Source organism: Ruditapes philippinarum, unplaced genomic scaffold, assembly GCF_026571515.1.
Source record: "Ruditapes philippinarum isolate M1 unplaced genomic scaffold, ASM2657151v2 ctg9319_1_1_1_1, whole genome shotgun sequence".
NCBI lineage: Eukaryota > Metazoa > Mollusca > Bivalvia > Venerida > Veneridae > Ruditapes > Ruditapes philippinarum.
Genome location: NW_026856118.1, coordinates 95848 through 108923, shown reverse-complemented (window position 1 = coordinate 108923; position 13076 = coordinate 95848). Strand labels below are relative to the sequence as shown.

The 13076-nt window shown below is 33.2% G+C and overlaps 1 protein-coding gene across 1 annotated transcript in view; it reads left to right on the top strand.

The window, feature by feature from the left end:
- Positions 1–13076, top strand: part of LOC132745430 (nuclear receptor subfamily 1 group I member 2-like) — a 51979-nt gene that overhangs the window by 21138 nt on the left and 17765 nt on the right. The gene's annotated exons all lie outside the window — the stretch shown is intronic.

Genomic DNA, 13076 nt, shown 5'->3' with positions numbered 1-13076 from the left:
AATAAATCTATGCCGTGCATAGATGATATTCATGATAATAGAAGTCAAGAAGGCCACATAATAATGATCGAGTAATACCTTTTATTTCTATTAAAATATGTGAAGCATTATCAATTTGGTGGAAAAAATATTTACTATCCCATTCTTATTTGTACATCTACCATGGACTTTAAAAGACTGTCAGAAGCTCAGTTTTTTGTTATTTTATTATATATTTTAACGGAATTTCATACACGAATACACAGGCGGAGTGACACTGGTATAATACAATAATAATGCTGATGATAATAATAATAAACTTCAAATAGGAAACAATTAAATACCCCTCTAGCGGTGCGCAAATGCGTTCCATTTGCCCCCACTGAGTGCCTCAAATTTTACCGATAGTCACGTGACATGTGCGACATATACCAGACGGGCAGTAAATCACGTTAAGAATTGAAGAAATTTCGGCTATAAACTGATATTAATCAGCAGCTTTTTACTTTTTAATTGGTCAGATGTCACTGGGTCATAAAATGTTGTTAGAGTATCATAGTTACCGCAACTTGTGATCCTCCCTGGTGCAATATTTGTGTATTATGCAATTATTTAGCGTGAAACGTAGGGGTCCGAGAGAGAACAGCCGATTTATGACACTTCGTTTGATGCGGGTCGGACTAACTTTGAATCGGCATAACTCTTTTAATAATCAAGCAATTAACATGCGGTTTAAAGCACATGAAAGGAAATTCATTTACGGAGGGAACCGTGTCAGGGATTTTTGTTTGCTCAATCAGCGACTTAATTATCTTTAATTACGGTGAAAAAAGTCGCATAAAATGTTTGACGTTACATTATATTTTTTTGAGAAAAGATATAAAAAATTTGAGACATGGTTCCCCAGATAATATAAGTATGGTTATTTTCCAAAAGTTTGATGACAAAAAAATAAAAAATGACTTTGATATGACGATTTAAAATTTAAGGATTTTTATTCAAAATCAATCATTTACAAAGGCATTTTTTTCAAATATGTTATTTTTTATGATGATCAACGACATTTAATGCACAAAGATTAAATGAATAACAATTATTACAAAAATAACTTGGTTTAAATGACATTTATGTGAGTACCACGGAAAGTGTCTGTTGTCACCTTAAACTTCATTATGTAGATGTAACCGTTATTAGTAAAAATATTATTACTTTGCTTGCCACATCAATTTTCAAGTCAAAAGGTCAAGGTCACAGAGACCTGTATTAAAAAATACACAATAGACACAATAGGTAATCAAAGCACAGAAGGCGCTGAATTTGTTTGGGTCTCAGAATGTAAGATTTAAGGTGCAGGTTGTGAGATTATATGTATAGTGCCACCAATGCTAATTCCAGCGTTTTAATTGTAGTAAATTGGCTATAAGACTTAAATTGCAACACTGATATTCAATCCAATGTTTATTTGACTTTAACAATTTAAAATAAAAATGAATTACCTTTACTGGGATTTGAACTCCAGACCTCTCGCTTCCTAAGTGAGCCCGAAAACCCTGCAGCCACGGTGAATTTATATGTGAACAGCCTGAAGAAAACCATATTATTCTAAATTAGGGCTTGTAACGAGTTTAACTGTTGTTTAACTGTTGTTTAAGCATGACTGTATATTTATAAAGAATCAAAGGGCTGCAAGGTTTGTGGTATTTTCTGATCTTTGAAATCTAAATCATACTGTATATCTGTATGCATTTTAGCTCGACTATTCGTAGAATAATCGAGCTAATGCAGCCAACCATTTGTCGGTGTCCCTGTGGTTAAGTTTTTGTATGTAAGCTGGTATCTCCATAACTACTGAAGGGAATGGATTGAAACTTCACACACTTGTTCTCTGTGATTATCTAAGATGATTGGCACAAGTCCTATAACTCTGATTTGCTTTTTTACATAATTATGCCCCCTTTTCGACTTAGAAATTCTTGGTTAAGTTTTTGTATGTAAGCTGGTGTCTCCATAACTACTGAAGGGAATGGATTGAAACTTCACACACTTGTTCTCTGTGATTATCTAAGATGATTGGCACAAGTCCCATAACTCTGATTTGCTTTTTTACATAATTATGCCCCTTTTTTAGACTTAGAAATTCTTGGTTAAGTTTTTGTATGTAAGCTGGTATCTCCATAACTACTGAAGGGAATGGATTGAAACTTCACACACTTGTTCTCTGTGATTATCTAAGATGATTGGCATAAGTCCCATAACTCTTATTTGCTTTTTTACATAATTATGCCCCTTTTTCGACTTAGAAATTCGTGGTTAAGTTTTTGCGTGTAAGCTGGTATCTCCATAACTACTGAAGGGAATGGATTGAAACTTCACACACTTGTTCTCTGTGATTATCTAAGATGATTGGCATAAGTCCCATAACTCTTATTTGCTTTTTTACATAATTATGCCCCTTGTTCGACTTTGAAATTCTTGGTTAAGTTTTTGCGTGTAAGCTGGTATCTCCATAACTACTGAAGGGAATGGATTGAAACTTCACACACTTGGTCTCTGTGATTATCTTAGATGATTGGCACAAGTCCCATAACTCTGATTTGCTTTTTTGCATAATTATGCCCCTTTTTTATCTTAGAAATTCTTTGTTAAGTTTTTGCATGTAAGCTGGTATCTCCATAACTACTGAAGGGAATGGATTGAAACTTCACACACTTGGTCTCTGTGATTATCTAAGATGATTGGCACAAGTCCCATAACTCTGATTTACTTTTTCGCATAATTATTCCCCTTTTTCGATTCATAAATTCGTGGTTAAGTTTTTGTGTGTAAGCTGGTGTCTCCATAACTACTGAAAGGAATGGATAAAATGAAACTTCACACACTTGTTCTCTGTGATTGTATTGAAACTTGAAGGGTTTGTACCTTTTCGTACAATTTTATGTATTCATATAGGTAAGCATTATTATACTCAATGAAACACCCTTGTGACCAATTTTCGAATAGTCGAGCGTTACTGTCCTCTGACAGTTCTTGTCCTGTATAAGTTTATTTTTATGTATTATAATTCATTTTGCAAGGCATCAGAGTTTGATACGTACGGAATTCTGCATAACTAGAGTTGCATCAAAAAAACATTTATGCTCATTTTTTACAACAGCCACACTTTATCCTTGCATATCATGGCTACTTTCTTAACAAAGACACTTAAAAAAGAATTTAACAAAAAAAAAAGTTTCCTCCACTGGGATTTGAACTCGAGACCTCTCACTCACTAAGCGAGCGCGTTACCTCTGTACCACGGAGAAGTTAGTATACAACAAAGTCTGATTAACATCAAGTCATTCTAAATTTAGAACTTCCATTGCATTTCGGGTTTGTAATCCTTATTAATTTCGAGGTATTTTGTTCAGGATAAACCTGTTGTTTAAAATTGAAGTAAATATTTTAACGAAAATCTTCTCGCCCAAACATTCCGACATGTAGAATATATATATTTCACTTCTGGTTTGTGTAGTATTCGGTAATCGACATCGATAAATATAGTATTTTCATTGATAAAATCATATTCATCCGGGTAATTTGTGATTGTGCATTTATTGACAATTCTATACGCTATTGTTTAACTTTGAATGCGTTGTAATTTGTTGGATACTTGTAACAAAATAAGATATTTCTTTCTTTTTAATCACTAGTTTTAAGCTGTTTTGAGAACTACTTGTTGTTAGGTTTGTCGTAAACTTCTGTGTCAGAGATTGAATGTCCGCTTTGTATTTACTTATTTTCGATCAGAAAATACAATAAAACAATATTAGAAATCTTCGACCATTCCGGAATTACTTTGCTTGAAAATTAATGCGCCTGTCTTTGACCATCTTTACGCAGTGATCTCCCCTGAATTTTTCGGCGTTACATACAAAAGGGAAGTAATCGCTTCAAAAAAGTGGACTACTTTCGGCATTTTCAATTAACAACATTAGACTCTGAAATTTCGCTACCATTATTTGTTTGGTCTGAAGACCCAAACAAATAAAAATATAATAATAAGACCGCCTTAATTTCATTAACATCAAAAAATGGTATTGACACAATAGGTAAAAATAGACCGCCTTATTTCATTCACATCAAAAATGGTATTGGAGCAATAGGTAAAAAAAGACTGTCTGTGATCAAGGTCACTGTTACTAAAAATAGAAATTCAGTTTTCGTTCAATAAATAGTTTGTTTTAGCCTATTGACACCAAACTTGGTCTATGGATAGCTTATATCAAGAGGCAGCTTGGGATTGCTACCCAGGGGTCATGATCAAGGTCACTGTTACTAAAAATAGAAATTCTGAGTTTCAGCTCAATAACTTGAGTTTGCTTTGGCCTATTGGCACCAAACTTGGTGTATGGGTAGCTTTGATCAAGAGGCAGCTTGGGATTGCTACCCTGAGGTGTCAGTGGTCAAGGTCAATGTCACTGTTACTAAAAATAGGAATTCAGTTTCTGCTTAATAACTTTAGTTGCTGTGGCCTATTGACACCAAACTTGATGTATCATGGTAGCTTATATCAATAGGAAGCTTTGGATTGCTACCCAGGTGTCTGTGATCAAGGTCAATATATTAAGTTTTCACATAATAATTTTAATTTGCCTTGACCTTTTGACACAAAACTTGCTGTGTGGCAGCTTTGGAGTGCCACTTAAATATCAGGGAGCAAGTTTAAAGTCATTTATTTACAATAGAATTTTCAGTCTCTTCTCAATAACTTCAGTGCACTTTGACCTATTTGCTGTCACATTAAAACTTGGTCGTTGAAAGCCTGGTTTTCGTCTCTTGGGATGCCTCAATTATTTTGGATTTCATGACTTTTCATTTTAGTAATAAATTTTAAAATGTTGTTAGTCCTATTCAATTTCATTGCATTGTGTCTGTGGATGTATGAATTTTTTTCTTCTGCATGAAAACAAAGGAACTGAGGTACAATAGTTAAATTTTAATTTTCTGAAATTCTGTCGTTCTGTACTTTAAAGAAAAAAAAAACTTAATTCAATGGCTCAGTAAACTACAAATAATTCAATTGAAGTTTTGCAGACCTTTATCTTTAAAACATTGATGACTGCCCCAGTAAAAATGTCAGTGGAATACCAGTGGAATACCACTGTATTCCAGTGGTAACCATAAATCCACTGGTATTCCACTGGAATACTACATAATACCAGTGGAATAACACTGCATTTCAGTGGTTATTATAATTCCACTGGTATTCCACTGGTTTTTCACTGGTAACCTATATTGAGTAGTGGTATGCCACTGGTCAAATTAATTTCAGTTGTAAACCACTGGATTTCCAGTGTAAACCACTGGATTTCCAGTGAACTTGGTGACTTTATAATATATATACAATTTAATAAGGACACTTCCAGTGGACTAATTTTTACTATTGGTATGTACAATTACGACATGAAAAAAAGGTACCATCCAAATTGTCTCTGATCATATTTGTGTGTATACATGTTGGTAATCTGAGGTCAAAAATAGAATTCTAGGGTAAACATCATAATCAATATAGTCATTACAATTAAGTAATTGAATTATTTACTCACAGTTAAAAACAATTGAATAATATAATGTTTTAATTATATGATAGAAATACAATCATAGTATAAATTTACTGGATGATTAGACAGTCATGGTTCAAACCAGTATATCGCCCCTGTGAAATAGTGTTCTTGAAATCATGAACTTTTCAATACATTTAAGAACAGTTCACGAACTGGTCCTAAACACTTCATAATGATTGTTCAAGAACTTATGTTCATGAACAGTTCTTCAAGCTTGTTCATGAACTGTTCATTGGCATAAAAAGAACGAAACCAAATTCTTTAAAGGTTCATGAACTTAGGATCATGAATTATTGAAGAACTTTTGATGAAAACCATGGGTTCGTGATTTGTCCTTTAATAATGTCGCGAATTATTGAAGAACTTTTGATGAAAACCATGAGTTCATGATTTGTCCTTTAATAATTGCTGAAATAGAAATGATAACTGCTCAAGAACACTTGATGACCTAAATACATTGGTTAATGAATTTCTGAAGAACTTTTGATGAAGACCATGTGTTCATGATTTGTTATTAAATAACTACAGAAATAGAATGATTACTGGTCAAGAAATAGATAAAGACCTGGGCAGATTAGCACAGGCCCAAAACAGTTTTTTGCATAAAATAAAGACATCAGTATTTTTTTTTATTGCTTGACCATGGAAATTCAATCAGTCGATTCTTTAATAAAATTCCCCAATTTTTACTCAACCAACTTATCTATCTATATACTGCAGTAGTGCTTTCTTCTTTATTTGTTTTAAATATGAAAGTGTATGTGGCAGGTCATATTAACATGTACTTCAGATGCTGACGAAAATTAACGATGATAACTTACCCTTTACTTACCCAGCAAACATTAACGATTATACTCGAGCAATATCTGTATATTTACGCTAACCAAGACGATAAATATAGGCATAATTCATGACGTATTGGATACGTATACTGATGACGTAGCAACACAAAATTTTTGGAAACTACGGTAGCTTTGTTTGAAATTCAAGTGCCTGTTGGGCTTAAAAATAATAGATTTGTGAAATAAAATTTGTAGGCCTCAATGATATAATCAAAATTATTCAGTCATTGTCATACATGCCATGGACAATCCCTGAAATAAGGTGTCTGTCCCGGAGATGATTTATGTCCCGGTAAAAAAAAAATCTAAAATAATCTACTTTGAAGCAAGAAATTTTACTTTTTTTATATAATTTAATTGTCAAGTTTTTGTAAACTTATCTAGAACGCTTATAACAAACGATTATCCCCTAACAGCATTGCAATGCAATGGTGACACTAATCCTTTGATTGGTATATCTACGTGCCCCTTCCAACAAACAATTATCGGCAATAATTTTGATTAATTAAAAGATTAATTACCCCTTGTGGCTTCCTGAGTGAAGGTGTCATACACTGGCCAACTGGACAGTATAAATTTAATCTGCCTGGAGACATTTATTAGTGGTCAAACACCGTGAAAATTACCGCTAAATATGAGGTGATAAAATACAAGATTCAGCGAATGTTTCAGGTACATGTAAACGACGTGGGTAATTGTCATTACTTAACAAAGCTTTATTCTTTTCTGTGACTGATTGAATTAACGATGCCTAAATACTTAAAAAAGATAGAAAAACAGTTAATAATTATTGACATTCTGACTTTGTTTATGGTGTCATTAAATTTGCAAGTTGTAATTACCGGTTATATGGCCTATAGGTTGTATGCTACTATGTAAATTAAAAAAAAAAGAAATACGTTTGCTGATCAATGCCCCACCTTCAAATGAAAAGTGTCCCGGAAATGAGTCAAAAAATTATGGCATGTATGGTCATTGTATTGACGGCAAAAACAACGGAATTACACGAAATTATGAAAATCGAGCACATGTTACTGACGTAGTACACATGTTTATTGACGTAGTACTCATGTTTATTGCGTAGTACACAGGTCTATTGAGCGCGCAATATTCAAAGACGGCAAAAACTTCGTCTCATATCAGCAGTGAACTGATGATATCATCTCCCCAATAAAGATATACAACGAGGAAGGTGAAATTGCTCAAGCAAATTATCAGAAGAAGACCTCGGTGAAATTCACTGTGAGTATTATCATAAATGCACTAATTGATTTTTTTTTCCAAACTGAACCGGCGTGTTTATGACTCCTCCAAGAAAAAAATGAAGAGTCTATAATTATTTTAATGACCTTTCTTCACTTCTAAAAGCATTGTTTTGTAACAATTTGTCGACTTTAACAATAGAAATAATAATTGTATTTCCAGCTCATTCCTAGTTACAGTTTAGATACTTAAACCTTACTGGAAACATTGCGTAAACGGACATTTGTCACATATTTTCGCGACCCGTTTTTATTTATTTCTTTGTTGTTGAAAAGGATCGATATAAAATGAATAAAAAACAAAGCATCGTTGAAGATTGAAGACGGTTCTGCTTCCCTGCAGACAATTATTTGCTAATGCCTTCTAAAAGATAGAATCTAGTTTAAAATAGTTTTTTGAAAAATGCATGGTAGCAAGTTTTTTTTATCCCCAGACACTCGAACACACTAGTATGCAGACAGTTCACTACCTTAGCAATTTTCCCTTATATTAGAAAAAAAGTTTTTGATAAAGAGACAATATTTTTATATCACCATTAATTTATGTAGTTTTATAATGGAATATGATCAACAAGGAAAATAGCACATGACTGACTGTATTTTTAAATCCAAAAATTTAATTGGCACAGAAATCATGTTTTCAGAATTCTGTTTGTTTGTTTTTTGTTGTTGTTGTTGTTTTTTTTTTTTTGGGGGGGGGGGGGGTGTTGGATTTAATCTCTAGATTTCTGTGCATTTATAGGAATTATTGGACCACTAAACAGTTGTGTGGGCCACCAAAATTTATAGGTCAGTGGTCCAGGATACGGCCTCAGTGATTTTCCTACTTATATAACAGACTCCGAAAAAAGGCCTCTTCCCAATTGAAATTTTCTTTAAAATCATGCATTTTTCCCAAAAATCTGAACTTAAACCAGCTTTTTTTCTTCCCAAATCAGCAATTTTAGTGATAATTTTTCCCAAAATCAAGAGGTTCAGGCCTCTTCCCAATTAAGTGAGAAAAATCACTGGGCCTAGCTTAAATAGCTTGTCTTTGACACTGCCTAAGCTTTTACTAGAGAATCTGAATACTGGTCCATTAAAGTAAATCCCACATGATGATTTGCAAAGAACATAAATAGCATAAACAGTGTCATACTTGTAGCACTGACCTGAATACAATTGAATTCTCAGGCATTGAATTTAAGATTTTTTGAATTTACTGGCCCGTATTCCAGTTTACAATTTATTCTACTATATATTTAACTAAATTCTCTAAAATTTACACTGGTCATGGTAATCTGTTACTGTATTAGTAAGGGGCAGGATGTGAAGTGGTTGAACATGCTTGAACAAGATATTTTGAGTATTAAAACATTACTTAGAACATGCAAATTGAAAAAATTATAATGATACGGTTTGTCGATCAGGATATTTTAAAGATATTGGTCAATTGTTTATGATGTTAGAAGTTTCTTGATTGTGATTAATATTATAGGTCCTGCTGACAGTGTCCAATGTGAAAGTTCATCGAAAAGGCAGGAACTGCTAGGGGTTGTGTGGTTGAGGCTAGATCTGACGGGTAAGAAATATAGTTGAGGTTACAAGGACCCAATTTTACAATTGTCTACAGTAGAACCAGATATTTTTTCATGGCAAAAATTCCTGAAATCTTAATTCAGTCTAATTTCACAAGGATTAAAATTCGCATAATTAGCTTTTTCTTCTTAAATATTAATGAAAAACTGATTACCCTGATACTGGGGTATAAAAATAGGTTTGAAGGGTACTATGGAAACGCATTTTTTCGTAACATTTGTGTGATGTTTAAAACTGTCATTTCAAACACTAGACGTTATATTGTTGTTTTTTTTTTTTTGGTATTTCTAAACTAGATGGGAGGATGAGTGCAGAAGCCTGCGTAGAAAGATTCGGCGCATGGAGGAGCGAATTACTGCTTTAGAGAGTCAGAATACAAAAGTGGAGGACCCCGAATTATAAGCTGTGGAACATCTAAGTGATACTCAAGAAGTCTTGGTTACATTAGCAAAGACTATCTTCACTGTGGAGGAACTTGGAACCCACTCTAGGACTGGAAAGATGACCAATAAGTGCAAGGATTCCCCGAGACCACCACTTGAACCCTTGAAACTCAGCAATCTTTAAAGACTAGTGAGGAAGAAAACCGGTGTATCAAAAGAAGTATTTAATAAAAAACTAGAGAACTTACAAAAGGTCATCAGAAGGAAATAAATCACAAAATAAGTGAAACATTGGAAACTAAAAAAAACTAATTTCAAGTTCTTGGTTTTTGCACTTTTGAAAATCAGCAAGCTGTATTGAAGAAACTATTTCTTAGTTCTTGTTAAACAAAGATGTGTAGTTTTTAAATTTTACATGTAGTTTTACATGTTTGTGGTTTACTTTTGAACAATAAAGCTTAGAGCTTATGTTGAGTACATATTGTTTAGACTTGTCAGTCCGCAAATTGATTGGTATCATCTGTCTGCTCTGTTCTTGCATTTTTCATGAATGTGAAATAATGTAAATGTAGTTTAGGAACTGTTCATGAACTCAACTGTTCTTGCACTTTTTGTGTTTTATTAAAACAATATTATTATCTTTAGGAAATCTTATTTGGGAGTAAGAGTGCATCTTTAACAAGGAAATATTATAAAACAAAGCAGAAGAGAATAACCAAAATAACTGTTTAGTTTAGGGAAATATTCTACATCTTAAAAAATGTGTTGAGACTCAATACTTACTACATGTATTATATATATAAAGCCAACAAATGTATATAAAATATTTGCTATTATATCTGCTCTTTGGAATGATTTTGTATTTTTAACTAATTCAACTACTATATCCAGTGATTTTTATGCCCCCGAAGGTGGGCATATTAAAATCGCACTGTCCGTCCGGCTCTGTATTTGGTAGTATTCTACCAAAATTTACCCCTGGTATTTCAGTGGAATTCCACTGGAAAACCAGCGGTTAACTTTTAATGGAATACCACAAAAGTTTACTGCTGGTATTTCAGTGGAATTCCACTGGAAAACCAGCGGTAAACTTTTAGTGGAATACCACCAAATTTTACCGCTGGTATTTCAGTGGAATTCCACTGAAATACCATCGGTAAAATTTGGTTGAATTCCACTGGTATTCCAGTGGAATTCCACTGAAATACCAGCGGTAAAATTTGGTGGTATTCCACTAAAAGTTTACCGCTGGTATTTCAGTGGTATTCCAGTGGAATTCCACTGAAATACCAGCGGTAAACTTTTAGTGGAATACCACCAAAATTTACCGCTGGTATTCCACTGAAAATCCACTGGAATACCAGCGGTATTCTAGTGGTATTCCAGTGGTATTCCACTGAAATTTTTACTGGGGTGACAAGATTTCCCCAGACAATTATATTAATTATTTTTATTTGTTACAAATTTGTTCATTACACTTTCATTTCATTGCTTATTTCTCCATTTTTCTTGATACTAAGAATAGAATGCGGTAAAAATGCTTTAAAGGCCCATTATTCCCCAAAAATGCTTTTTATTCATTTTCCAAAAGTTTTTATTAGCTTTTGTGTACTTTGTAGTTTTCAAAAAAAGTAGTCATATTCCAACCATCTTCATTCTTCTGTTGTGTTTTAGCAATAATAGTACAGATAAAGTGATTTATTATTTTGCATGGAGTACTGTTAACGTTTTGCTTAACTTTTATGAGAAATAATTTTACACATAGCATTACTTTTTCAGGTAGCAATTAGCATCTAAAATGTTCTAAAATTATGAAATAAATTACATTATAAAATTCATGCTTGCCCTTAAGTCTTAAGAATTAAAATTTTATTTGTATTTGGGTCATAATGTGCCTTTAAAAAGAGGTCGATTTACTTGTGAATTATCTGTTTTACATTCTTGAGAATATTGATAAAACAATATAATTATTATCTTGCTCTACATTATCTCACACAAATGTGCATTTTCCATTACTTTAAAGATGCCCTGAAACTTGTGAGAAACATGGAGATGCCCTTAAAATGAGCAATAAATGTATTATTAGATTTAAATAATGTGCACCATAAAACATGTTTTGCCAGTAATATAAGCTATGCTTCACCTGCTATTTTACAAGCTTGTTACAGTTTATCAAGACAACATATTATATTACACATATCATTTTTAAAGCTGCATGCCCCAGATGAGCCAGAAATATAATTATATATTGAGTCGCACCATGAGAAAACCAACATAATGCATTTGCTACCAGCATGGATCCATACCAGCCTGCGCATCTGTGCAGTCTGATCAAGATCCATGCTGTTAGCTATCAGTTTTGCTACTTGTAATAGGGTTGGCATCAGACTGCGCAGATGCACAGGCTGGTCTGGATCCATGCTGGTTGCAAACGCATTATGTTTGTTTTGTCCTGACACGGCTCATATATCCACACATAACATTGAGTACCTGAATTTGCTTTGTCCACTTTAAGAAAACTTATTTATATAAATGTACTCACTTAACTTTATGGTAAACTAGACAAGAAAAATAGTGATATGTCATAAAATTGTAACCTTTAATGGTAAAATAATTTGCAGCTTGACCAATATGAATGGCAGCACCAAGTGACCTCTAAAGTGCTTCAAATTATGTCTGGTAAATTGAATTGGCTTTGAATGTAGCTATAAAAAGCCTGAATCTACAGTGAAGAAATATTATGTATATACATGTATAATATAATACAAGAGATCCCTGTACATAGTCCAGACTTTTGCTCTTAAATAGTAAACAATTTCATGGCCTGTTATGCTACACAGCAAAATGAAGTCCTCATTGACTTTCATAACCTGATACAGGTTCAGATTTTACTTTGAAATAAAGAACAATTTCATCATCTTATGTAAAATACTGTGTATTAAAGGCCCATTATGTCTCAGTAGTTGCTATATAATTATATAGTGAATTAGTATTTTGTCTTCCATACGAAATACTACCTAATTGCTTACATTTTCCTACCTTTAAGGGCACATTACTGCAAATTCAGAGCTTAGCTTTCTTGAGCTGTTAAACATGATTTATATGCTCTAAATCCATATTATTAAAACATTATTACTCCCTTGTTTGCAATTTCTAATGTGCCTTTAAAAGGACTAAGCTAAGGTTTTTTGCCGTGAATGGACTGAACATATTTTTTCCAGATAAATGTACCATTTGATGTATGTTTTGACCATCAATGTTTGTGCAAAATTTCAGATCAATCGCGCACTTCGTGCCCCAGCTCATTTATGTAAGAAATTCAAATGTTATTATTTGTTTGGGTCGTCGGACCAATCAAATAATGGTAGCAAAATTTCAGACTCTAATGCTGTTAATTCCATTTGCCAAAAGTAGTCCGCTTTTTTCGAA